The sequence below is a fragment of the Neolamprologus brichardi genome, chromosome 9, assembly GCF_056152115.1.
Source record: "Neolamprologus brichardi isolate AB-2024 chromosome 9, ASM5615211v1, whole genome shotgun sequence".
Lineage (NCBI taxonomy): Eukaryota > Metazoa > Chordata > Actinopteri > Cichliformes > Cichlidae > Neolamprologus > Neolamprologus brichardi.
In genome coordinates, this window is record NC_142112.1 from 14,029,107 (window position 1) to 14,055,532 (window position 26,426).

Here is a 26,426-nt window from a genome sequence, read left to right on the forward strand (position 1 = left end):
GTGAAATAAAGTGTTAAATGGTCTACTGAGCAGTGTTTTGTCTTCCATCGGGTGCCTCTGAGGAATCCAAAGAACTCGGTGAAGTGTGATATTAATAGGTTCCATCACCATCATCACCTCCATCTTTTTTAAAAAAAAAACACAAAGATTAGCAGTAATACACTGAACCATGGAAAGCATTCTTTTATTTATTTTGTCTGTGTGCCCATAAAGAAACATGAAAAGTCTGCAGGTAGGTTTTTAGTGAGTACAAAATGTGCCAGCAACTGGCAGTTGCCCTTAATGCTGTTTTGGGCTTGTAGCAGCATGCAGCAATACAAACCACTCCCCTGCTGAACATGAAGAGACTGGAGCCTATCCCAGCTAGAAGGGAAATACTTCTCAAAGACATTTAGGTCACAGGCCCCCCCCCCCCATCCTGGGTAAAAAAAAAAAAAAAAACAGCAAAAACAACACTTCAAGCTGAAGCCAAAAAGATTCCTCACCATCTGAAGACGAAAGAAAAGTGCAAGTCGGTAAGTCATGTAACTTTATTCAGTTTTTCTGTAATCCTATTGTAGATTTTTTCCATGTGCACTCAAAGAGTAATGCTAACCCTTTCAGCTGTTTATAACTCACTGACTTCTCTGGGAGCTTTGTGACTAAATCTGCACACACACCATGAAGGATGTCGTTTTAAACAAAAACCCTGAATAACAGCTGCCGTAGTTTTTGTTGTTTTGTAGTTTTTAGGTAAAGTGAAGCTCAGGTAGATTTAATTAATCTTGCTCGGTGCATTAAACAACTCTCTGCCCCCCTTCTTTGTACCAGAAACAATGGCAAAATCTCTGCCCAAGGACAACACTTCCTTCTCCCTGACTTTGCTCAAACAGCTGAGCAACAACAACAAGACGGGAAACATCTTTTTCTCCCCGTTCAGCATCTCTTCAGCCCTGGCTATGGTGATGCTGGGGGCCAGAGGCAACACAGCCACACAGATGTCAGAGGTACAGTACACATGCTCACACACTAACACTAAAATTATAGTGCAGAATAGTTATTGTAGTGGTACTCATTTAACACATGCAGGATGCTCTGGTGTTAATCTGGGCAGCTGCTGGAAACCACTGTGACCATTATAACCGTATAAATGACCCTGACTTGTCTCCAGTGTATCAGTGTGATATTATTATAGTCTGAAACCTAATGTGAGGGACTGAGCTGGTTAGACATGAGGGCACAGTAAGTCATACAAAAGTGATAATGTTGGACCCTTAAAAGAGGTCAAATAAGCTAAACTCAAGTCAACATGACAACCTAAACGAGAAAGTAACTCCAGAGTAATGTGGAAAAATAAACTGAGACTGAAACCAAACCAGTTTTCTGAGATTTATTAACAGAAAGTTCAAATCTTTCCAACGGGATCAATGCTGCACAAACAGTCTTCCTACTAGCTTTGAGAAATACACAAAATAATAACAGCTCCACTGTGTGGATACAGTCTTTGTCTGTTCATCTGTAGGGAGCTCAGTTACCACAGTCATGTAGAGACCAGCCTGATAATGAAGACACAAAGTGAGCTTGAATACGGCTCACAGTTGTTTTTTTTTATTTTCACAGACTCAGAAAGTTTTAAAAGGAAGTTACAGTTACATGCTGTTACTACACAGAGGTTAGGAGAGGGGAACACACACTAAGAAAAGCTTGTCAATCAATAAAATTAATTTCACATTTGTTTCTCAAGAAACTAAAGTTATTTCTGTGTCTCCTTTAGGCTTTGACACAGTAAGTTCTTTCTTTTGTTAATTGTGCCTGTTATTGGATAGTGGAGTGAGAGAGAGATGCAGCAAATGGCCACAGGTCAAACTTGAACCTGGCCGCTTTTCTCCAACCATGTGCTAATGTAAAGTGAGCACGGTTTAATACAGGTTCTACTTTAAAAAGGGGAACCCTTCATAAATGGGAAGAGCAGTATTGGAGCTGGAAATAATGGGAAACTTTAAAAAATATAATTTATTTCGCACATAAAACACAGTAAAATACCTTGACCAGGGACAACAATTACATTAAAATAGAATAAAAGGGTAATATAAAGTATTACTATAAAAAGTCTACTAAAACCTAAAACTTTTTTTTCCCCCCGCCTGTCCAGTTTGGTTCTTTTGCCATCAGAGTTATTGTCTAAAGGCAAAGAAAGATGCCCAACGGATTTACTTTACCAAATGGACCATCCCAGCCTTGCCGTATTGGTCTATTCGATTCACCTTTGTTTTTATTGTTTATTTTATTTTCACTTGCTACACACGGGACAGACATGACTGGGGGAAAGAAAAGGGAGAAAGAAAGAGGGAAAGAAAAACAGCGGAGAAGAGGAATGGTGATAAAGGGCAAAAAACAAAAACCAACAAAACAAACAGACAAAATACATATATCAATCACCTGGATCACCTGTTGAGAAAGCAAAAAGAAAACAAGCAAAGAAAGAGAGCAATATAATAAACAACATCATCATCATGATGTTGTTTGTGAATATAACAGTAAATACTACATATTGAATATTATCGTGCAGCACGTAGGATCGACAGCGCACAGTGTGCTTTGAGGTAGGAGCCAAAAAGGGTGTAGTTTGTGTGTGTGAGCACCCGTGTGTACACCTGTGAGCGTGAGCGCGCTTGTATTTAAAAGGTTCCTTCATGTAACGATCTGCTAGAGGGTGTGGGGAGCCACAGCCCCGTCCTCCAGGGCATGAAGCAGGTATGGAGGAGATCAAAACTCGCCGAGAGGCCGAGGGCATGCCCGAGCGAGCCCCAGGCTCCAGGCCCCGACAAGCACTAAACCTAAAACCAAAAGTCCGTTAAAATAGCAGAGACAGCGGCGTCCTCACGTCGGCCTATCTCCACCAGGTCTCACCAGGACGCCTTTTAAATATTAGCTGGGCGAGGGCAGAACTCCGCCCGCTGTTATCCTAGGCCAGGGGTCGGCAACATGCGGCTCTGGAGCCGCATGCGGCTCTTTAGTCTTTATTTTGCGGCTCCGGGTGGTTTGGGAAAATAAATTAGAAGTATTTAGCTGAAGTGTATTTTATTTGTGTTTAGTTCTTTTTTTAACTTGTAGTTCTAAATTGGAAGATTATTGTGATTTTGAAATATAAAAATAAAATTATATTCTATTATTTTTTCATCCCTCAAAATAAGCGTCACACTGGCGGAAGCCGGTATACCCGCCGAAACAGCGCATTTATAAAATTTATCGAGACTTTCAACCCCAGGTAGGCCAGTTATGGATCTTCGGATCCACATTATGTCAGCAGCTATTCTCCACTGTGAACTATGTTAAAAACAAACACTGCTCACGCCTCACAGATGACAGCTTACAGTCCTGCGTAAAGATGAAAGCCCCGATTTGCAGACGCTGTGCGCAGATGTTCGTACGGTGGCCCTGAGAGGCCAAAAGCGCTGCAAAAAGAAAAACACTTGCAAAAAGAAAAAGCGCTGCAAAAAGAAAAACACTTGCAAAAAGAAAAAGCGCTGCAAAAAGAAAAACACTTGCAAAAAGAAAAAGCGCTGCAAAAAGAAAAACACTTGCAAAAAGAAAAAGCGCTGCAAAAAGAAAAACACTTGCAAAAAGAAAAACACTTGCAAAAAGAAAAAGCGCTGCAAAAAGAAAAACACTTGCAAAAAGAAAAAGCGCTGCAAAAAGAAAAACACTTGCAAAAAGAAAAAGCGCTGCAAAAAGAAAAACACTTGCAAAAAGAAAAAGCGCTGCAAAAAGAAAAACACTTGCAAAAAGAAAAAGCGCTGCAAAAAGAAAAACACTTGCAAAAAGAAAAGCGCTGCAAAAGCACACACAACACAACGGAAATAGGAAAAAACACAACGGAAATGTTTCTGGGGAGACAATAACCGGACGGACCAGTTGACCAAAACATGCTAACAAGTGCACTGGGACTGGGAGACACTTCAACGAAGTGGAAGCAGAGCGGCCAAAGAGTAAACTTCCAAAAGTAAGTTCTGAATATTATGTCACTTATTTATGTGCAAATGTTTAATAACGAGGAGCATTAAAACATTACTGTTGGCCACATGCCGGCAAAGTTATGTGACATTAGCGATGTTTGTACTTTCAGCGTTTACTTTGTTTTAAAGTCTTTACTTTATACGCCGTTAGATAGTCGACCTTAATCTTACAGAGAATCTGATGATTTTGTGGATAATTAAAATCAGTCATATATCCACAAACACAACAGGCTGAAAGTCAGTGATGCTGCTCGGTTTGCAGTCCTGAATATCACGGCACAAGCAGGATTCACTGCACTGTTAATGTTAATTATGTCATATTGCTGCCTCTGTTCGGTGGTGTTGAGCCAAACGGACTTTAACGTGTGTTTGAACGAGCTGACGGTTCACTCATTGTAGCGACTTCCACAGTCGCTAGAGCCCGGGGATGGAGCCCGCCTATTTGCCTGACGCGCTGTCAACTTTAGCAATAATGCGAGAGGTGGAATTGTTTGCTTGTTTATTAAAGTGTTTACAGAGTAATGTCATCTCAAGATTTGGACTCTTACAACGTCACAGGCTCTAATGTAACAAGACGAAACATGTTGTGCAGCGGTCAACAAAAACTACGGCTACTGTAGAAATGTTTAGCTTATTTTAGAGTTTAGAAATGTGTTAACATAGAATGTAGAATTATTGTAGAGACACTGACACTGCCCTCAATGTAATAAAGGCCTGATGGTGTCCTGAATTTAGGAGCAGACTATAGGAGACCCTCCCCAGTTGAACTGTGAAAGTAAAACAGAGAGGAGTTAATCCTGAGAGGAAATTCCCCAGAGAATGTTTGGGTGGGGGTCTCAACATTTGACCTGGATAACGGTGGTCTGGAAGGGAAATGGGTTTTTTATGACCTCTAGGGAGTCACCTACACCCACAGTGTTTTAACTGTCACGCACACTCACTTACGTGCACACACATACACACAGGTATGCGTACACAGTCACGCACGAGCACTCACATAGACACAGACACAGAGTTTGCAGCACACCGTAGGGGGTTTTATGATGGGGACACCTCTATAAAGCTGGCTGTAACTAACAAAGGGGTGAAGATTTTGCAGAGGGACACACCGGCCTCGTCTTCCCTTCTAGAAGTGCATGCTTAAATGAAGATGAATAAAGATAAATAAAAGTTTTGTGAAAATGACTACTGAGTTCCGGTGCCGTCTCTGGAAGTTTCGACGAATAAAAGAACAGGGGTAAAACTGATTTCGTAACAGTTTTGGTGCCGAAACCCTGGGATTCGCTCGAGGCCCAGAGAGGATGAATTGGCAGAGCTGAGATCGTGAAACGAGGCGAACAGAGAGCTAGCTCACATGATTAAAAGGTAAGCACGACCTGTTTATTTTCGAACCGTGCATATTGTTTAAAGCCTAAATTATCTGTTCGCTAAGTTGAACGTATCGCAGTGTAAATTCACTCAGTAGAAAAAAAAGGCGGCTAGCGTCCGTCTCAGTGCGTTAAAGCAAGAGACTTTTGTAAGAACTCCAAGTTGATGTTTAGCGTACTGTGAGCGACTAAAGCAAGAGACTTTTCTAAGAACTCCAAGTTGATGTTTAGCGCCCCGTAAGAACATCTCAGTGCGTTAAAGCAGGAGACGTTTGTTACGGATTAGTAGAATCGGTGTTTCATCCGTCTTAGTTATTAGGAAAAAAAGTGGCGGTGTGTGATCCGTCCTCCGTGCGTTAAAGCAGGAAACGTGTGTTACTATTAGTTAGAAAGCGGGGTTTAAGGCCTCGTCGCCAGCTGAGGGCTGCGTGTGTCACGGGTTTGGTTACCCCACCTAGTCTCGGACGCGGGGCTAGGACCTGTGAGGGCAGGAGATCCAGGGTGGTGACCTGGGGATTCGTGGCTCCTTAAATAACTAAGTCGGGGAGAGGTCCCTGTCACAGTCTGAAGTATGCATAAAAGCAGGATCGGTTGCTTTCGCCGGTTAGATTCCGAGCTGAGTTGAACAGTGCCTGATGCAGAAGGAGGACGGTGTAGTGTGTGTGAAAGCGCCGTTAGAGTCGGCGTCTCGTCTGAAGTACGGGAGTCAATTAAAGTAACAAAAATAATTTGTGTCTAAAAGTGTGTGTTTGTGGTGTGCAGAAATTGCGGCAGGAGGCCGTGTCGCGAATTGTTGCAAACTGTGAAGTCAATTGGGGGGTTTAATTTGGTTTTATTTTTTATGGGGAAGAGAAACTGCGGTATCCAGTCCGTGGCGCAGTTTGAATAATTCGTGAGGCAAATGTGGCGCGATCTGAAGATGGTGAGCCTAATTGTCCTAGTTAGGTTGAGGTGTATAAGAGCGGACGGCACCCGCTCTTTGTTCTGATTAGGGCGTTGTCCTGAATCAGCAGAAGTGTCTCGCAGAAAGTTTGAATGAAGTGTGTGTGAGCCAGCCTCGAGGGGCGGGTTCACAGGTGGAACGAACGAGGAGTAAAATGTGCGTGTGTGTGAGAGAGAGAAAGAAAAGGTGGGGGCGAGTGACCAGCCTGTGAGTGTGTGTGTGAATTCTTTGATGACAAATAGGAAGACAAAGTAGATTAGTTGATTTTCTGTGAAACAATAATAGTCAAGAAATTATAGTGATCAAATAGGAGAAAATGAACTAAAGTAAATAAAGCAAATTAAAAGTGGATTAGCGTCAAAGTAATGATAAATAAATTGATAAAATTAACAGTGACATTTAAAGCTGACCAAGTATTCAAGGATGAATGGAGAATTTGATTGCTGACTGTATGAGAGCTGTTGGGGTGAAAGGAAAATGAGGTTGGAGGAGTGAGTTAACAGGTTAATGTGTGGGTGTAAAACAATGAGGTAAAAAAAAAAAAAAAAAAAAAGAGAAAGAAAATGATGAAAACAAAGAAAGTAAAAAGTGTGGAAGTGTGAGTAGGGAAATTGTCTCCAACTGGGGGAAGCAGTGACACTACAGGTCACCTTCTTCCCCTGCTGGACACAAAAGAAAACATAATTTGGAGTGTTGTGGATGAAAAGAATTAACAACAACATCAAGAAGATTTTTTGTGTTTGCGGTTAAGATCAAATAAAAATTTCATTTTTGGGGTTTAAAGTCAGTAGAGTTCAAAACAAAATAAGTAGACATGTGTTGCTTTAGGAGTGATTAAAACATCTGCAGTCACACTGAATAATGAAAGTCTCTCAGTCTGTCGATTACAGGTGGGGAACGGACCTGGATCAATTCTCCATGGGCAGCAGTCGGAAGAAAATTATAGGTTAAAATCATTAGAAAAATAAAATAAAATAGAAACACCCAGCCAGAATTTTTGGCTGAATTGTTTTGCAGCTTCCCGTCCTCATCCTGAACAAGCAAGCTCTAAGGAAGCTAATCTCTCCCTGAAGACACCGAGTGCAGTTCCAGAAGCACAGCCTTGAACATCAACAGTGGACAGCAGTCCAAAGAGACAATACCGGAGTTCTGAGCAGAGAGGTCCAGCAGCACTATGGGCAAACGGCATCAGAAAGAGAAGATCCACCATCTAGATTGGATGGATGGAGATGCGTTTCCAGCAAGCTGCAACCTCACTGTGTGTGAAGGACTTTTGAGAAGACTGTCTGAGTTTGACATTTGCCATGTTTGGAGCGAGATGGCAATGAAAGAGACAGTGGGACAAAGAGATACACGGGACAAAGCTGAAAAGAACTGACTGCCATTGGACAGAAAAGTGGGAGAGAAGAACGGAGAGAAAGGAGCAGAAGAGGACTGAGGCTGCTGTTTTAGTTTGGGGAATCAAATTGGGTTAAGGAATCCAGGGGGGACAGACGACTGCCTGGAAGTGGAGGATTGACACAGTGTCCAGACCACCACAAAAGGGGGAGGAAGACAAGCACTGAGGTATGCAAGAGTACTGTTAGAAAAAATGGAAAGGTTACACCACACATGCACATGATATGCACTAGAGATAACACAAAATCATACACAAAGTCGCACACATCCAAAGAGGGTATTTTTAGAAGGGGTTAACAACACACAGCGTGGTTGCCGATGGTAACCTGCAAGCATTTGGGGTTTTGCTGTGCCTGACTATGACAGAGTTTTTCATTTAGATGTTTCTGAAACAAAATTTGGAGTGAACAGAGTTTTTGTTTCAGAAAAAAGGGGGAAGGTACATAAAAGGATACATAGAAATAGAAAATGTATTAACCCGACTAACACACACACACACACACACACACACACACACACACGTAATGAAGCTCATTAGGATCAAACACAATTTTAAGTAGACAATACTGTTACCATCATCCTGTCTGGTTTATTGAGTGGGTTGAGAAGTGATACATAGACGACTTAATCAGTATTATTTTGGGGAAGAAGATAGCAGGGGTGAACAGAATCCTGCAGCCAGAGTTTAAAAGAGTGAAACTAGCAGATTTTTTGTTTTTGTTTTGTTTTTGTTTCTGAAGTATGGGGAAGGTTTTACCATGGCACCAAGTTTTAGATTTGGTGTTTTCTCACCTATAAGAAAAAGAATATTCTGTGACAAGTCCTAAGACCGGGCTTCTGTATTTTTTATTTACTTTAGTTTTTCAGTTTTGTCTGTTATTTTTCATTTTATTTTTATTTTTGAACAGTGCACTGATTTTTGTTTGTGAATTTCTTTTCTTTAAGCAGATCTGCACGTCGGGAATTAAAAGCGCTACACGTTGTCGAGAAAATTGTTGCAAGTGAGTTTCTCCACATTAAAATGGGCTCAGGAGAAAGCCACTTATTTGGGACAATTAGAAAATGAGAGTCCCTGCCTAAAAAGGATTCAGCGGGGTAATCCGATCTAAAGTTCTTCTTTTTCTTTTTGAAATGACGTCATTTTGCTGAGGGTGGAAATCAAATGCGGCGATGGTTTCCACTATCAGCAAAGAAAGAAAGAATGGATGAATGAATGAATGAATGGAAATAAAAACAAACTGACTGACTGGTAAAAGCTGACAAGACTTGACCACGACTCAAAGTTAACCTCCACCTAGACAGGACAAAAGGGTGGATGAATTTATGTGTTTCTTTTTACAGGAGCAGAAAGATGACAGCAACATCTGAGGTTGCGTGAGCTTTGGCTGTACCGTTTTAACTTGTAAATGCCACTTTCTGTGTTTGTGAATCTACCAGGGGTGTGTTATTCATGGGCTTGTGTTGCTCACAGAAGTTACTGTGAGAAAGTGTGTATACATCTGCGCAGCGCTAACATTTGCATTTTCTTTTCTACAGCATTACAGTTCTTCATGTGATTTATAACAGAACAATTGGTTGATGTTTGTTTCTCTACTACAGGATTGATGATGCTGTTACACTGTGTTGTTGGGAAAATGTTGAAGGTTACTTTGACGATGTGAATAACGTGAGAAATTTCCTGTGTTGAAACCAGTGTCATTCCTTTTACAGCAGGCTTAATTTTATGACCTTTTACAGCACCTCTGGAACCTATCGACCTGCGCCTGACCACCAGGATTGTCTATGTGTGCTCCTAATGTTTGTTTTTTCTAAGAGTGTATGTAGAGCATTCAGCAGAAAACAGACAAGTGACATGAGGAAACAAATAAGATGCAGTGTTTATGGAATAGTTGAATATGAGCTCATTAGCTGGCCACTACTGAGCTCATAGTGATAAAATGGGTGGAGTGACATTGTTTAAGGGAAGTCACAGATTAAATTGTGGAATAAATTGGGATGATTCATGATTTGGGACAAATTATGGTAATAATAGTGATTTAATGATTGGAGAAAACCTGCACATGATACTTGTCTTTTATGCTGAATGCTTTATCACTCTTATGATCTACAGTTGGTTGCAAATGTGAAGTTTGATTTAACAGATTTGTCTTCCGGGATGCAGACTCCAGGTGGAGCTGGGAGTTAAATAAGCTGAACATGTAACTGCTGATTAATGTTTTTACACAGGGTTACAGGTTGGAGTATGGCTGCTCCAAGTGGGAAACCCTGGAGATTGTTTTAGAGAGAATGTGCAACATTCTTGTACATGTCTCATTGGGGAGTTGACACATGGTGGAAGCCATGTGGGGAGAGGAGTGTTATTTTTTAATCTGTAGATGTCGTGAGGTGCCATGACGAGAAGGAGTGGCTGAGAGGATCGTCCACAAGATGGGAGCTGAGGCCAGGAGAGAGGCTTCAGGAGAATCAGAGATCATCTTCAGCACAGCAGACATCACACAGAGAGCTGTGCTACTGAGCTTCCAGGAGATCAAGAGGAGACTTCCCACAGAAAGATTTTAAATAAAATGAGAGATTCATCGTTGACATTGAGGAAGACAACTAAGGTGTACGACGTGCTCTGCCTTAAATCTTCAGCAGCGTTGGACGTGACAACTCGAGGGATGGAGAGAGCGTGCCAAGCTCCAAAAGTGACAGTGCAGAGGAAGTCCAGCGATGGAATTGTGTTTCTGTGTGAAGCACAAATACTAGGAGGCTGGGAAATAGTTGACACCACTTTTCCCAAGGATGAAGATCACCTAAAGTGTGTCACTTTGCCATGCAGATTTGATGCTCTGCAGAGAAGCCTTCTGTGAGGTAGAGATGTAAACAGACGAGCCTTTCATCTACATTTAATTCATGTCAACTTCTCTAGGCTGGTTGAGGGGGAATTGGAGAGAAACGGTAGTGTTAGGTGTGACTGTTGTAATTGTAACTGTGATTTTTTTTAAAAAGTGAATTGCCCAGAGACAGATCTGAGTCCATTCCAGCGACTCCACCATCACAGGCCACGGTGAAGCGAACCAAACGTAGTGAAACAGGTAAATCAGATGAGTGTTTTGATTATTATGGCGGTATAGAGTTGGACTACGTTAAAGGGTCCACAATCTCGTATATATTTGATCTTTGCGCTGTTATTAAATGCAAGGGCTTGCTGAACAATTGGGTCCAACATCTTTAATGGCAGTACAAAATCGGATGGCGTTAGATATGTTGTTGGGAGAAAAAGGGGGCGTTTGCGCGATATTTGGGGATATGTATTGTACTTTTATTCCAAATAACACAGTCCCCCGATGGCTCTGTGACCCGAGCTCTGGAAGGCCTAAAGACGTTGTCCACCACAATGTATGAGCATTCAGGATTGGATAACCCGTTGGAAGCGTGGATGACCTCTGTCTTTGGGCAATGAAAAGGTTTCATTATGTCAATTATGGTTTCTTTGTTTGTTTTTATTGCAGTGTTAGTGTGCCTTGTATCAGAGCCTTGTTCGTAAGACTCATCATGATGCCACTTTTGGGAAATGGGGAGTCACAGTATGAAAACATTATGGTGAAAGATTTAGTGTAGTTTTATCTGCCATAGGGCAGATAAAAAGGGGGACTTGTAGAAATGTTTAGCTTATTTTAGAGTTTAGAAATGTGTTAACATAGAATGTAGAATTATTGTAGAGACACTGACACTGCCCTCAATGTAATAAAGGCCTGATGGTGTCCTGAATTTAGGAGCAGACTATAGGAGACCCTCCCCAGTTGAACTGTGAAAGTAAAACAGAGAGGAGTTAATCCTGAGAGGAAATTCCCCAGAGAATGTTTGGGTGGGGGTCTCAACATTTGACCTGGATAACGGTGGTCTGGAAGGGAAATGGGTTTTTTATGACCTCTAGGGAGTCACCTACACCCACAGTGTTTTAACTGTCACGCACACTCACTTACGTGCACACACATACACACAGGTATGCGTACACAGTCACGCACGAGCACTCACATAGACACAGACACAGAGTTTGCAGCACACCGTAGGGGGTTTTATGATGGGGACACCTCTATAAAGCTGGCTGTAACTAACAAAGGGGTGAAGATTTTGCAGAGGGACACACCGGCCTCGTCTTCCCTTCTAGAAGTGCATGCTTAAATGAAGATGAATAAAGATAAATAAAAGTTTTGTGAAAATGACTACTGAGTTCCGGTGCCGTCTCTGGAAGTTTCGACGAATAAAAGAACAGGGGTAAAACTGATTTCGTAACACTACCCAGCCCTCCTCTCTGTCAAAATCAAAACCAGTGAATGACAGACTGACAACGCCCTCTTAATGTCGCCGCTAGCACCCACGTGACTCCCATTACACATCACCATAGCAACCAAACAAATGAAAACCCAGTGATCATCAAAAAATTCAATACATTTAATTATGGTTCCTACACTCATTAAGCTGAAAGAAAGATGCTTTAATCACAGCAGTCACACATGTGTCCACTGTACCAGCTGGGAACTCTTCTTGTTCAGCACTCGTAATAACACTAAATCCTCCTGTTTGTAGCAGTGTGTACACCTGAGACTGTCACCTGTCTGTCTGTCCTGCACTCTGTCTCTGTTTCTTTCTCTCTGATTGTGGAATAAAAGTATGAACATGTATTTATAAGTTACACTTGTGTTTGAATCCTGCAGCTTATCACACATTTGATTTCCATGTGTGACGACTGCAAGTGTCCAGAGTGAGGACAGACTGAGGGACCCACTGCTGCACATCATCTGTGAGGCTTTGCACCCCTGATGATCCACCAGGACTCAGCAGTGTGTGAGGAAGAGGAGGAGGAAGAGCCAGCAGCAGCTGACAGATGGAGAGAATAGACAGACTGTTCCCTGTTTGTGAAGGACTGCTAGGAAAGTTTAACATAACTGTACTGAATCAGTCTTATTAGGTAATGTTCAAATAATGTTATCATCCAGTGTTTTCAGTGTGGGAGAAAGTACTCAGGGCCTTCAAGTTACACACTATGAAAGGCAGCAACAAGTTTAATATTCAGAAACCTAAAGTATGTATCAGCAGCTGAATGGAGCTAAAAATAATTGTTTGTTTCAGTTCTATGAAGCTTTGAGTATTTTGGATTAGTATTACTGCTGTGTTTGTTGCATCATATCGCTGTAATTGTTTATATGCTTTATATATTCTGAGGTAAGTTGATCTATAGTGTTACATCATATTCTATAAGGATGTTATGTGTTTGTAGACTTTCTGCCCAGTTTGACCCATTTAGCAGAAGTCAGCCCTTTTAAGGCTCTGATATCTATTCTGTATGACTTAAAGCAGTTATGACATGGTCTGATTTTCTCACCCAATAAAGGAATATTTAATATATCAGTCTACTCTTCATTCTATCAGAAACAGTTATCACAGCTCGTACATTTGCTTCTTCCACACATATATGTAAGCATTGAGCCAAATTTAGTAATAATGCCAACATATTAAAAGAACAATATTTGTCTCTTATATATAATACATCTATATATACACTGTCACAGATACTTGTCTTTAAGTGAAGATTTAAGGTGATTGGAAATATAAATAAATGCAACTTGAATCTTTACTGAAGCTCAGTGTTTGACACAGAGTTCACTCACATGTGCTGTACCAGTGTACCTGCATATGTGATGTGACAATAGAAGTGATTTGATTTGAGAGTTCAAACTCACTGCTGTAATAACTGATAATGATTAATATAATAACTATAATATTGGCCATCTCATATTTACACTGACTTTAGTCTCATGAACAACATTAGCTAATTGTTATTTACTAGCTAATCTTAAATGACTGTTCAGTACAGATATGAAGCCCAACAATCATGTTTTACAGTCCTGTGGTCTCAGCCTCAGATACTTATTAAATCACACAAAGCTCGTGTAGAAACAAACAAACGAACAAAATATGTTCTCCTTCATTTCTGTCAACCACACGTTTCCCGCTATCATGGTTGCTAGGCAACCTGGGCAGCGCAACGGAGGCTAGACCGTCCCATTTCAGACCCTGAATTGGGAAACAGTCCCTGAATTGCTGTATCCCAATTCAGGGTCTGCAGCCTTAAAGTACGCAGCCTCAACGGTCCTCAAGGGCCGCGTACTCAAAGACCGCTAAGGCCGGAAGTGTGAGGCTTGTGAAATGGGGCGGTCTAGCCTCCGTTGCGCTGCCCAGGTTGCCTAGCAACCATGATAGCGGGAAACGTGTGGTTGACAGAAATGAAGGAGAACATATTTTGTTCGTTTGTTTGTTTCTACACGAGCTTTGTGTGATTTAATAAGTATCTGAGGCTGAGACCACAGGACTGTAAAACATGATTGTTGGGCTTCATATCTGTACTGAACAGTCATTTAAGATTAGCTAGTAAATAACAATTAGCTAATGTTGTTCATGAGACTAAAGTCAGTGTAAATATGAGATGGCCAATATTATAGTTATTATATTAATCATTATCAGTTATTACAGCAGTGAGTTTGAACTCTCAAATCAAATCACTTCTATTGTCACATCACATATGCAGGTACACTGGTACAGCACATGTGAGTGAACTCTGTGTCAAACACTGAGCTTCAGTAAAGATTCAAGTTGCATTTATTTATATTTCCTATCACCTTAAATCTTCACTTAAAGACAAGTATCTGTGACAGTGTATATATAGATGTATTATATATAAGAGACAAATATTGTTCTTTTAATATGTTGGCATTATTACTAAATTTGGCTCAATGCTTACATATATGTGTGGAAGAAGCAAATGTACGAGCTGTGATAACTGTTTCTGATAGAATCAAGAGTAGACTGATATATTAAATATTCCTTTATTGGGTGAGAAAATCAGACCATGTCATAACTGCTTTAAGTCATACAGAATAGATATCAGAGCCTTAAAAGGGCTGACTTCTGCTAAATGGGTCAAACTGGGCAGAAAGTCTACAAACACATAACATCCTTATAGAATATGATGTAACACTATAGATCAACTTACCTCAGAATATATAAAGCATATAAACAATTACAGCGATATGATGCAACAAACACAGCAGTGCTACTGATCCAAAATACTCAAAGCTTCATAGAACTGAAACAAACAATTATTTTTAGCTCCATTCAGCTGCTGATACATACTTTAGGTTTCTGAATATTAAACTTGTTGCTGCCTTTCATAGTGTGTAACTTGAAGGCCCTGAGTACTTTCTCCCACACTGAAAACACTGGATGATAACATTATTTGAACATTACCTAATAAGACTGATTCAGTACAGTTATGTTAAACTTTCCTAGCAGTCCTTCACAAACAGGGAACAGTCTGTCTATTCTCTCCATCTGTCAGCTGCTGCTGGCTCTTCCTCCTCCTCTTCCTCACACACTGCTGAGTCCTGGTGGATCATCAGGGGTGCAAAGCCTCACAGATGATGTGCAGCAGTGGGTCCCTCAGTCTGTCCTCACTCTGGACACTTGCAGTCGTCACACATGGAAATCAAATGTGTGATAAGCTGCAGGATTCAAACACAAGTGTAACTTATAAATACATGTTCATACTTTTATTCCACAATCAGAGAGAAAGAAACAGAGACAGAGTGCAGGACAGACAGACAGGTGACAGTCTCAGGTGTACACACTGCTACAAACAGGAGGATTTAGTGTTATTACGAGTGCTAAACAAGAAGAGTTCCCAGCTGGTACAGTGGACACATGTGTGACTGCTGTGATTAAAGCATCTTTCTTTCAGCTTAATGAGTGTAGGAACCATAATTAAATGTATTGAATTTTTTGATGATCACTGGGTTTTCATTTGTTTGGTTGCTATGGTGATGTGTAATGGGAGTCACGTGGGTGCTAGCGGCGACATTAAGAGGGCGTTGTCAGTCTGTCATTCACTGGTTTTGATTTTGACAGAGAGGAGGGCTGGGTAGCCGTAGTTTTTGTTGACCGCTGCACAACATGTTTCGTCTTGTTACATTAGAGCCTGTGACGTTGTAAGAGTCCAAATCTTGAGATGACATTACTCTGTAAACACTTTAATAAACAAGCAAACAATTCCACCTCTCGCATTATTGCTAAAGTTGACAGCGCGTCAGGCAAATAGGCGGGCTCCATCCCCGGGCTCTAGCGACTGTGGAAGTCGCTACAATGAGTGAACCGTCAGCTCGTTCAAACACACGTTAAAGTCCGTTTGGCTCAACACCACCGAACAGAGGCAGCAATATGACATAATTAACATTAACAGTGCAGTGAATCCTGCTTGTGCCGTGATATTCAGGACTGCAAACCGAGCAGCATCACTGACTTTCAGCCTGTTGTGTTTGTGGATATATGACTGATTTTAATTATCCACAAAATCATCAGATTCTCTGTAAGATTAAGGTCGACTATCTAACGGCGTATAAAGTAAAGACTTTAAAACAAAGTAAACGCTGAAAGTACAAACATCGCTAATGTCACATAACTTTGCCGGCATGTGGCCAACAGTAATGTTTTAATGCTCCTCGTTATTAAACATTTGCACATAAATAAGTGACATAATATTCAGAACTTACTTTTGGAAGTTTACTCTTTGGCCGCTCTGCTTCCACTTCGTTGAAGTGTCTCCCAGTCCCAGTGCACTTGTTAGCATGTTTTGGTCAACTGGTCCGTCCGGTTATTGTCTCCCCAGAAACATTTCCGTTGTGTTTTTTCCTATTTCCGTTGTGTTGTGTGTGCTTTTGCAGCGCTTTTCTTTTTGCAAGTGTTTTTCTTTTTGCAGCGCTTTTTCTTTTTGCAAGTGTTTTTCTTTTTGCAGCGCTTTTTCTTTTTGCAAGTGTTTTTCTTTTTGCAGCGCTTTTTCTTTTTGCAAGTGTTTTTCTTTTTGCAGCGCTTTTTCTTTTTGCAAGTGTTTTTCTTTTTGCAGCGCTTTTTCTTTTTGCAAGTGTTTTTCTTTTTGCAAGTGTTTTTCTTTTTGCAGCGCTTTTTCTTTTTGCAAGTGTTTTTCTTTTTGCAGCGCTTTTTCTTTTTGCAAGTGTTTTTCTTTTTGCAGCGCTTTTTCTTTTTGCAAGTGTTTTTCTTTTTGCAGCGCTTTTTCTTTTTGCAAGTGTTTTTCTTTTTGCAGCGCTTTTTCTTTTTGCAAGTGTTTTTCTTTTTGCAGCGCTTTTTCTTTTTGCAAGTGTTTTTCTTTTTGCAGCGCTTTTGGCCTCTCAGGGCCACCGTATGTTCGGGACCATAAATCTTATTGTAAACATATCACGGCAGACCAGCATCTCTTTATTGACCACTTTTCACACACGGTAGCTGTACGCATACAGCCGGCTGTAGCTTTTCAGCTCACAGCCCGACAACACAACAGCAGAGAGAGCACAGACTTTAAGGTGGCGAGGCGTGATTGCGGGTGCCGCTCAGGTGCGTCCGCCTCCCCTGCAGCGGCGCTGCAGACCACGCCCCGCCACACACATTAACCAGGTAAAATACATATTTAGGCAGAATTTTGCAAATATCTATTTTTCATATTTTAGCAGCATAGTGCTTTTTTCCAATTATTTTTTAAAAGTCAGGTCAAGGCTCCAAAAGCCCAAAGGCGATATAAGGGTGGCGGTTCACAACAGTTTTTGTTTGCTACATGGATCATTTTAGTTCAGCTTTCCTTTTGTTATATTTCTTTAAGAGTTCAAAATGTGTTAATTACGTAAATAAAATGTAATTTTCTCTGTAGCACTTCATGGATTTCATAAGCAACACACCTTATTTGCTCTGTGGATTCTTTTAAAAAGCAGTTAAAAACTTTTCTGTTCAAACAAACCTTTTGTTGATCTACGTATTTTATATTCTTTACATTATTTACATTTAATCTTTTACATTGTGTATAATGTCTATTGATTGTATTGTTTATTTTAATATTTGTGTACAGCGCTTTGTGACTGCCTGTCTGTGAAAAGCGCTTAATAAATAAACTTTACTTACTTACTTTAGTTGTTCACACAAAGCATAAAGGTAAAAAACAATATATACAGTGTCATCTTCATTTTAGATTTCAAAGAGTATTTGCGGCTCCCAGTGTTTTCTTTTGCGTGGAAACCGGGTCCAAGTGGCTCTTTGGGTGTAAAAGGTTGCAGACACCTGTCCTAGGCCCAAGCGCGCGTCAGGTGTCTCGCCCCACGCCGATATCCGGCGTACTTCTGCCCATCCCCAGCTGCGAATCTCGCCACCCCGCTGCAGAATATTCCCAGTTGACCCTCTGCAGCCCACTCGCCAGCGCCTCCAAGCCTGTTGCTGCCGCTGTTCCAGATTAACTGGCGCTTAGATTGACTGGATTTGGTCGAACAGATGTGTGGCACACTTGCGTTTCAGGAGCTGCTAACGACAAACAGGCAAAAAAACCCGCCAAATTTGTCATCTGTGACACTTGTGAGGTTATCTCAAACACACTCCGTCAGTCTTGATGCTGTTGAACAACAAAATGTTTAAAAATGTGGCGAGTTTACCTGGTGATATCCTCATGCGCGACGCAATCGCGAAAAAAAGCAAACTGTTCCTCTGCTCCTCTCTCTCCCTCTCTGCTCCTCTCTCTCCCTCTCTCTTCCTCTCTCTCCCTCTCTGCTCCTCTCTCTCCCTTTCTGTGCTGACAATCAAGCCAAACACCAACATCATCAAATATACAGTTGAAACCAGACATTTACACACTCTTCAGATAAAAACACAAACACTTTTTTAATTGTAACATCAAATCAAACTAAATGTTTATTTTTTTTTAGATAAATATAAAAAAAAACATATTTGTTAAATTTAAGAGTAAAGAGAGAAATTGTCTGTATTTCTTAATTGCAAATGGCACCAAATTGTATTCAAAACTGAGCCACACTTATGGAGCTCCACAATTCTTTTCCTGGTGTTTTGGTTGACATCTACTGATTTTCCCATTTCAAAGAAACAGGCTCTGTGTTTTGGGGGTGCCTTATATGTGTCCACCAATTTACTCACATGGACTCTACTAACCAATCAGAAGCTTCTTCAGCTCAGAATGGAATCGTCTGCAGTTTTCTTATTAATAAACAATAAACTTAGTGTATATGTACTCCTAAATTTGATAAAAGTAATAAAAAAATAGACAGCTCTGTCTCTCTTTATTCTGACATTTAACTAATTCAAAATATATTTCAATATTTATTTATCCAAAACAAAACAAGTTTACTCTAAATTGATGTTGTACAGTAAAAAAATGTTCATTTTCCATAAAGTGTATGTAAATATCTGGTTTCAACTTTGAATATACTGATGTGAATTGAAATTTCTCTTGGTTTGCATAGAAATATACTGAACAACATACAAAGCATAATATATAAAATACTATCAGAGGTTTTTCTTTGAAAGAAGCCCCTTATGTCCATTCTTGTATATCAGTGCATTACTGAAACCGATTTATTTAGCCGTGGAGGGAAACAACTGAAAATATGAAATAAAAACACATGTAAGCTAAGACTCTAAAGAAACAGCATTGTTGTTTTTCGGCTTTTCATTTCGCCATTTGTTGATTCACTTGAACAGCAAGTAATGTAATAATGGGTCAAGTGATCAGTTTGACATCAATCTTTTGTGATACACCGTCATATTTACATTATTTGTACAGTATGAATGACCTGGTACCTGGTCGAACTTCAGTTCTCCTCTGTCTGCCTGTCTGCGTTTCTCCAACAGCGCACTGGCAGGCAGCAGTCCCCTCCAAGTCACTTAGTGTCTGAGCTCGGATCATACCAATATTAGGGGGGATTTACACACAGTCGTAAATTCCCACAATGTGCACTATGTGCTTCGAACATTGTGTGTAGTTTGTTTTATACAGTTGTCAGCCAGGCATCTAACTATGAAAAATTACACTCCAAAAGACCCCGGGCTTCTGAAAAAACAACCCGGGTACGCCAGATTCTCAGATTAAAGCTCACAAAACTAAAACTATTTCAACAATCACCAAACAGTAAATGAGAGCAGGTACATGGATTCCACACAAAGACGTAAACACAGAGCGGACCCGACGCATCAGAATCAGCTTTCTCTGGCTGTATCCCAATTCAGGGTCTGCAGCCTTAAAGGCCGCATTTCAAATTCAAATTCAAATTCAAATTTTTATTTGTCACATACACAGTCATACACAGTACGATATGCAGTGAAATGCTTGGACAACTGCTCGTGACCTAAAGAAAAAAAGAAAAGGCTATGAATAAGATAGGAAATAAATATGAAAATAAAAAAGGGTAAATTTAACCAGGAAGGAATAAAATAAAATAAAATATAAAAATTAAGTTAAGAATGAGATAACTGTACAACACAAATTAGAATGAAGGGTAAATTTAACTGGGAAAGAATAAGATAAAATATATAAATTAAAGTTGAAAATAAAATAACTGTACAACAAAATACACAGTATAGAAATATATAAGAATGTATGAAGAAATATAAATATATATATACACAATAACAGCAGCTGTACAAATATTAACTGGAAATGAGGAATATAATGTCCAGTGTTGTGCAATCCACATTATTTAGTGTCTTGTGCAGTGCAAATATGCTTAAAGTGGTTTAAGTGATGAAGTGAAAACAATGTCCAGAATGTCCAGTGTGTGTGTAAGAACTATATGTGTGGGTCAGTACTGTTTGGTGGTGTGATTGAGAGACCGTATTGCCTGTGGGAAGAAGCTCCTCCTCAGTCTCTCTGTGTTGGTCTTCAGGGAGCGGAATCGCTTTCCTGACCTCAACAGAGAGAACAGTCCGTTGTTGGGATGGCTGAGGTCCTTCACGATCTTCCTGGCCTTGGTCCAGCACCGCCTGCTGTAGATTGAGTGCAGGTCAGGGAGCTGGGAGTGGATGGTGCGCTCAGCTGATCGCACAACCCTCTGTAGAGCTCGTCTGTCCTGCATGGTGCTGTTCCCGAACCAGGTTAAGATGTTTCCCGTCAGGAGGCTCTCTATGGTGCAGGAGTAAAAGTTCCTGAGCACCTTGGGGGGCAGTCGGAAGTCTCTCAAGCGTCTGAGGTGGTAGAGACGCTGACAGGCCTTTTTCACCACGGTGTTGATGTGACAGGACCATGACAGGTCCTGCGTGATGTGAACTCCGAGGTATTTGAAGCTGTCCACTCTCTCCACTGGGCACTCGTTGATGACGGGGGTCTGGTAGTTCCTCTCCTGCTTAGTGCTGAAGTCCACTATCAACTCCTTTGTCTTACTGACGTTTAGAAGGAGGTTGTTCCTCTGGCACCAGTTCTCCAGATTCCTAATCTCCTTCAGGTAGGGCGTCTCGTTGTTGTCAGAGATCAGGCCCACCACGACGGTGTCGTCAGCAAACTTGATGATGGTGGTGGAGCTGGTAGTGGCCACACAGTCATATGTGTACAGGGAGTACAGCAGGGGGCTCAGAACACACCCCTGGGGGGCTCCAGTGCTGAGAGTGGTGGAGGCTGAGACATGTCCGCCCATCCTTACTGCCTGTGGTCTGCCAGTTAGGAAGTTGGAGATCCACTGACACATAGATGAGCTGAGTCCCAGATGCTCCAGCTTGGTGGTGAGTGTGGAGGGAATTATGGTATTAAATGCAGAGCTGTAGTCTATGAAGAGCATTTTAACATAATTCCCCCTTGTAGTGTCCAAGTGAGTAAGTGATGTGTGGAGGAGATGAGAGATGGCATCGTCTGTGGAACTATTTGGACGGTAAGCAAACTGTAGTGGGTCCAGTGTGTCTGGTAGTGAAGAAATGATGAAGTCTCTGACCAGGCGTTCAAAGCACTTCATCACTACTGAGGTGAAGGCTACAGGGCGATAGTCATTGAGAGAAGCAGGGTGGGGTTTCTTTGGGACAGGAACAATGATGGACTCTTTGAAGCATGTGGGGATCACCGACTGAGATAAAGAGATGTTGAATATCTCAGTGAACACAGGAGCTAGCTGGTATGCGCAGTCTCTGAGGATACGACCTGGGATGCTATCTGGTCCTGCTGCTTTCCTGGTGTTCACTCTCTTGAAGGCTCTCCTTACTTCATGCTCGGAGATGACGAGCACGTTTCCGGTGCTGGCAGTATCTTCCTGTCTGCAGCCGTTAGCGCCGCTAGCACTAGCATCGTTGGAGTCCTTAGCTGCAGCCTCGAAGCGAGCATAGAAAGTGTTCAGCTCATCTGCCAGAGTCACGGCCGTGTTCGTCATACCGGTTGTTGGTGCTTTATAATCCGTTATTGTCCTTAGTCCCCGCCACAGGCTCCTAGAGTCACTCTGTTGGAGTTGTGACTCTAGTTTCCTCCCGTAGCGCTGCTTCGCCTCTTTCACCGCCTTCCGCACGTTATATGACGCGGCTTTGTACGGGTCCATGTCCCCCGTCGTGAGTCCCATGTTGTAGGCAGCGGTGCGGGATCTCAGAGCGTCGCGGATGGTTTTATCCACCCACGGCTTCTGGTTGGGAAACGTTGTGATAGTCTTTGTCTCCACGGTATCATCCGCTAGTTTCCCGATGAATCCCACAACCGCTTCCGTAAACACGTTGACATCATCGTCGGAGCTGTTTCTGAACATGTCCCAGTCTGCGTCGTCGAGTGCATCCTGTAACGCGGCCACCGATTGATCCGTCCAGCGCGCGACCTTCCTCTGAACCGGAACTTCTTGTTTCAGCCTTTGTTTGTATTTTGGCATGAGGAAGATGGCGGCGTGATCGGATTTGCCAAACGGAGGGCGGGAATGTGCCTTGTAGCCGTCCTTGACCGTAGTGTAGCAGTGGTCCAGTGTCCTTTCACCTCTGGTGGGGCAGGTGATATGTTGATAAAAGTTCGGCGCTGCGCGTTTGAGGTTGGCACTATTAAAGTCCCCAGTTACAATAAGCGCAGCGTCCCGGTGTTGTGTCTGGTGCTGTGTGAGTGCCTCATGCAGCTCACATAAGGCGGTGACCGTGTCCGCTTGTGGTGGAATATAAACGGCACTTATAATGACCGATGTAAACTCTCGAGGTAGATAAAAAGGACGACACATGATGGACAGTAGTTCCAGATTTGGTGTGCAGGAGCGTGTGAGAGGAACAACGTTCGCACTGTTGCACCAATTGTTGTTCAGCATTAAACACACGCCGCCTCCCCTTGACTTCCCCGAGTCCCGTGTCCTGTCCATGCGGTGAACCGAGAAGAACTCGGCCGGCTGGATGGCGTGGTCCGGCACCGCTGGGTTCAGCCATGTCTCGGTGAAGCAGAGGAGATTGCAGTCCCGAATGTCTCTCTGGAACTTTATCCTGGCCCTGAGGTCATCAAGCTTGTTCTCCAGTGACTGGACGTTGGCGAGCAGGATGCTAGGCAGAGGTGTGCGGTGTGCACGAGCTCTCAGCCTGTTTCTGACGCCGGCTCGTTTCCCTCGAGGCCGCCGCTTTGCGTCGCGTCCTTTGTTCCCCCTCAAGATCTCACTCGGCCAGCTCGGATCCGGAGTTAAAAACTTCGAATTGTGAGTACATTGTATACCAATAGAAACAAGAGTGTCACTGTAATACCTAATGTACCCAATGGTGATGATTTTGCCGATTTAGAAACGCTGAAAACTAACTTAAAAAGCAAAAACAAAGAAAAGGTGGTCGGAGCAGTCGTGACGGCAGCCGACCTCACCGGCGCCATCTTTTCATTTTAAGGCCGATTATGTCACCGCGACGCAACGAAGGCTGTCCCAATTCGAAGGCTGCTCGAAATGCGGCCCTCAAATGGTCCTTAATTTCCCTGAATTTTAAGGACGTGGCGGTGTAGACTTCGTGGCCCAACATATCCCAGAATGCATAGCCGGCATTGGGTGTGGATAATTTTGCCGAAAAAAAACAGCGGATGAGGGGCACTCGAAGAGTAAACTTTAAGTACTGAATATTATGTCACTTATTTATGTGCAAATGTTTAATAACGAAGAACATTAAAACATTACTGTTGGCCACATGTCGGCAAAGTTATGTGACATTAGTGACGTTTGTACTAACTTGGTTTTAGAGCCTTTACTTTAAAATATACGCCGTTCAATAGCTGACCTTAATCTTACAGAGAATGATCAAAGCTCATGTAGAAACAAACAAGCAAATGAACAAAAGAGTTTCTCCTTCATTTCTGTCAAACAAAGCTGTATGAAACGTTTCCAGCTGTTAGTATCATGGTTTCTAGGCAACCTGGGTAGCGCAACGGAGGCTACACCGTCCCATTTGCACTTCCGGCCTTAGCGGTCTTTGAGTACGCGGCCCTTGAGGATCGTTGAGGCTGCATACTTTAAGGCTGCAGACCCTGAATTGGGATACAGTCTCTTTCTCGGCTTTCTCACCCGACGGCCCATAGATGGACACGCTGTCGGAGCTCAGCGAGCCCACCGTCAGCGCTGTGTTTACGTCTTTTTGCACTGATTCTGAGCTGCAGGTTTTGTCTCTCTCCAACCAAAATTCGCCGAGCCAGCAGCAAAAGAAGCAGCAAACTGCGCTTTACATTTGATAAATGTCGTCATGAATTCCCTCTGACTTTTGCTGTTTTGGTTCCACCACGATAAAAATCACACTTCATGCACAGCTCTCTCTCTCTCTCTCTCTCGCTCTCTCTTTACTTCAAGAACAGTTTCCCGTCTCAAATCTCTGTTTTCTGCATTATTCATTCGCTTATTACCCACCAGTCTACCGCTGTTTACAGCGCTGTCGGCCGCTGTCTTTTTTTTTTTTTTACTTAATGAGCTCAGACAAGAAAGCCTAATTTCTGCTGTTCAATACTGAAGAAATTTAAACTTTTTAAAATTATGCAAAATTGCAGAATATTTTTAAGATTATCTGCTATAAAAAGCCAGGCCAGGAAAATCTCTTTCATGTTTTTCTGTGTTTTATTCTCAGTTACTTTCACACAAAGGCATCTGCTGTGATCTTCACAATTCTGATGAAGTCTTATGTGTATCAGTACTGATAAATGATCAGAATTATAATATTTCTGACTGTCTGAGGCTAAATTGAATCGAATCAGAACTTTGAGAACCAGAATCGAATGGATTACAGAAATCAGTGATGATGCCCAGCCCTAGTGAGCAGCCTAGGCCCGACAGAAGTGGATGTAGCTGTGGGTAATAAGAAAAGATGAAAAAAACTATTGATAACCTTTTTGTTAAGTTAAGGCCTGATCCGTCTGAAATTCATAGCCAGTGCTCTGACATAGTGCCATCAATCTTTGAATGCTAAAAAAGCACAGTGTATCCAGAAAACACATTATATGCTGCAATAAATGCACTGCCCAAGTGTCCCCTCTCCCCACTGCCTTTCAGCAGCATGCAGCAGCAAACAGGTGGTCAGAGGAGGCCGAGATGATGATTAAGTTTAACATTTTCTAGCACAAGATTGTTAGTTAATAATTTAGAAATGAATATTGTCTGTATGGACTGCAATTTCCCCCAAAAAAATGTGCACATGTAAAACTGCGGTGTTAAGTGATGCGGTTGAAAACTTTGAGTGCGCCCATGGCAAAATGTTAGTCTAGAGCCCCCTGCTTAATCACAAGATTATTGATTTTCTGCAGGACTAAGCATGTGTACTTTAAGAAAGTGTTTACTCTAGTTTTTCATGTATTTTATAGATTTTTTTTTATCACTATTTGATAACTTTTCTGGAATAGTTGGCACTCACAAGGACTATTTTTTTCTGGAAGACAAATAATATGATCCATGAATTGGATGATGTTGGATGATGCCAACACACCCTTTTTTGGGGATGTGCAGGGTTCATGTGACCACTCATTGCTGATGTTAGGCTAAGTGAATCCAGATAACAGAAAAGTTCCCTGGGTATGTTGAAGAAGTTGGGCACTCAGGGGAAACAAACGCTAACAAATGATCTAACAACAAAGAAAGAAAATCAAAGGTTAGTTTAACACTTACCTCAAATGAATGGTAATTAAACACAAAGTTAACCAAATAAAATAATTTTGCAGAGTTAACATCATCACACATGAAGTCCCAGTATGTTTTTCTCTGTGTCCTTCTTTGAATCCACTAATGTGTTTTGTCCACAGATCTTGCAAGCCGAGGATTGTTGGGTTGATGTTCACAGCAGCTTTGCCAAACTTCTCAATGTACTCAACAGGCCAGATGCTCCATTTACCTTAAGTGTTGCTAACAGACTGTACAGAGAGAAGTCCTGCCCCTTTACTCAGGTCTGTTTCTTCTTCTTATGTAGAGTTTGATTCTTCATGAGCTCGTGTGTTTTGGAGTAAATGAGAGGCAGAGAGAGAAATGCTGTGAGTTCTATAGAGAAAGATGATGAAAGCAGCAGCTCAACATATAAGCAAGTAAAAAAGAAACTCTCAATGTACTCCTCTGGCTGCTCAGAATGACTGATCAGGGTCTGTAAATGTGTTAGTGATTGATATGAGATATGTGTGATCATGTGAATATAACAGTTTTTTCTTATCATGTCAGCCTGAAGTAAATCAGAATCAGTGATGTCAGAGACTTTGCTGGAGTGAATTTATAAATGTGTCGTCTGTGGTTTCAGGAATTCTTAATACAAAGCAATAAACATTACAGAGCACAGCTGGAGTCTGTGGACTTCAAGACCAGGTCTGAAGAAGTCAGGATTGATGTCAACCAGTGGGTGCAGCAACACACACCAGGTGGATCACATTTACACATGTACACACAATCACTTCCTCTAATGTCCAGTTCAAGTTCACATGTTTTTCATAAGCAGGACTCA

General features: G+C 41.7%; 1 pseudogene across 1 annotated transcript in view; it reads left to right on the forward strand.

The window, feature by feature from the left end:
• The first annotated feature begins 475 nt into the window (after positions 1–475).
• LOC148101224 (leukocyte elastase inhibitor-like) overlaps positions 476–26,426 on the forward strand; it is a 32,789-nt pseudogene continuing 6,838 nt past the window's right edge. Inside the window, exons 1-4 of the transcript XR_015719607.1 lie at positions 476–515; positions 811–986; positions 25,744–25,884; positions 26,226–26,343. The product of XR_015719607.1 is annotated as a leukocyte elastase inhibitor-like (transcript). The remainder of the gene's footprint in view (positions 516–810; positions 987–25,743; positions 25,885–26,225; positions 26,344–26,426) is intronic.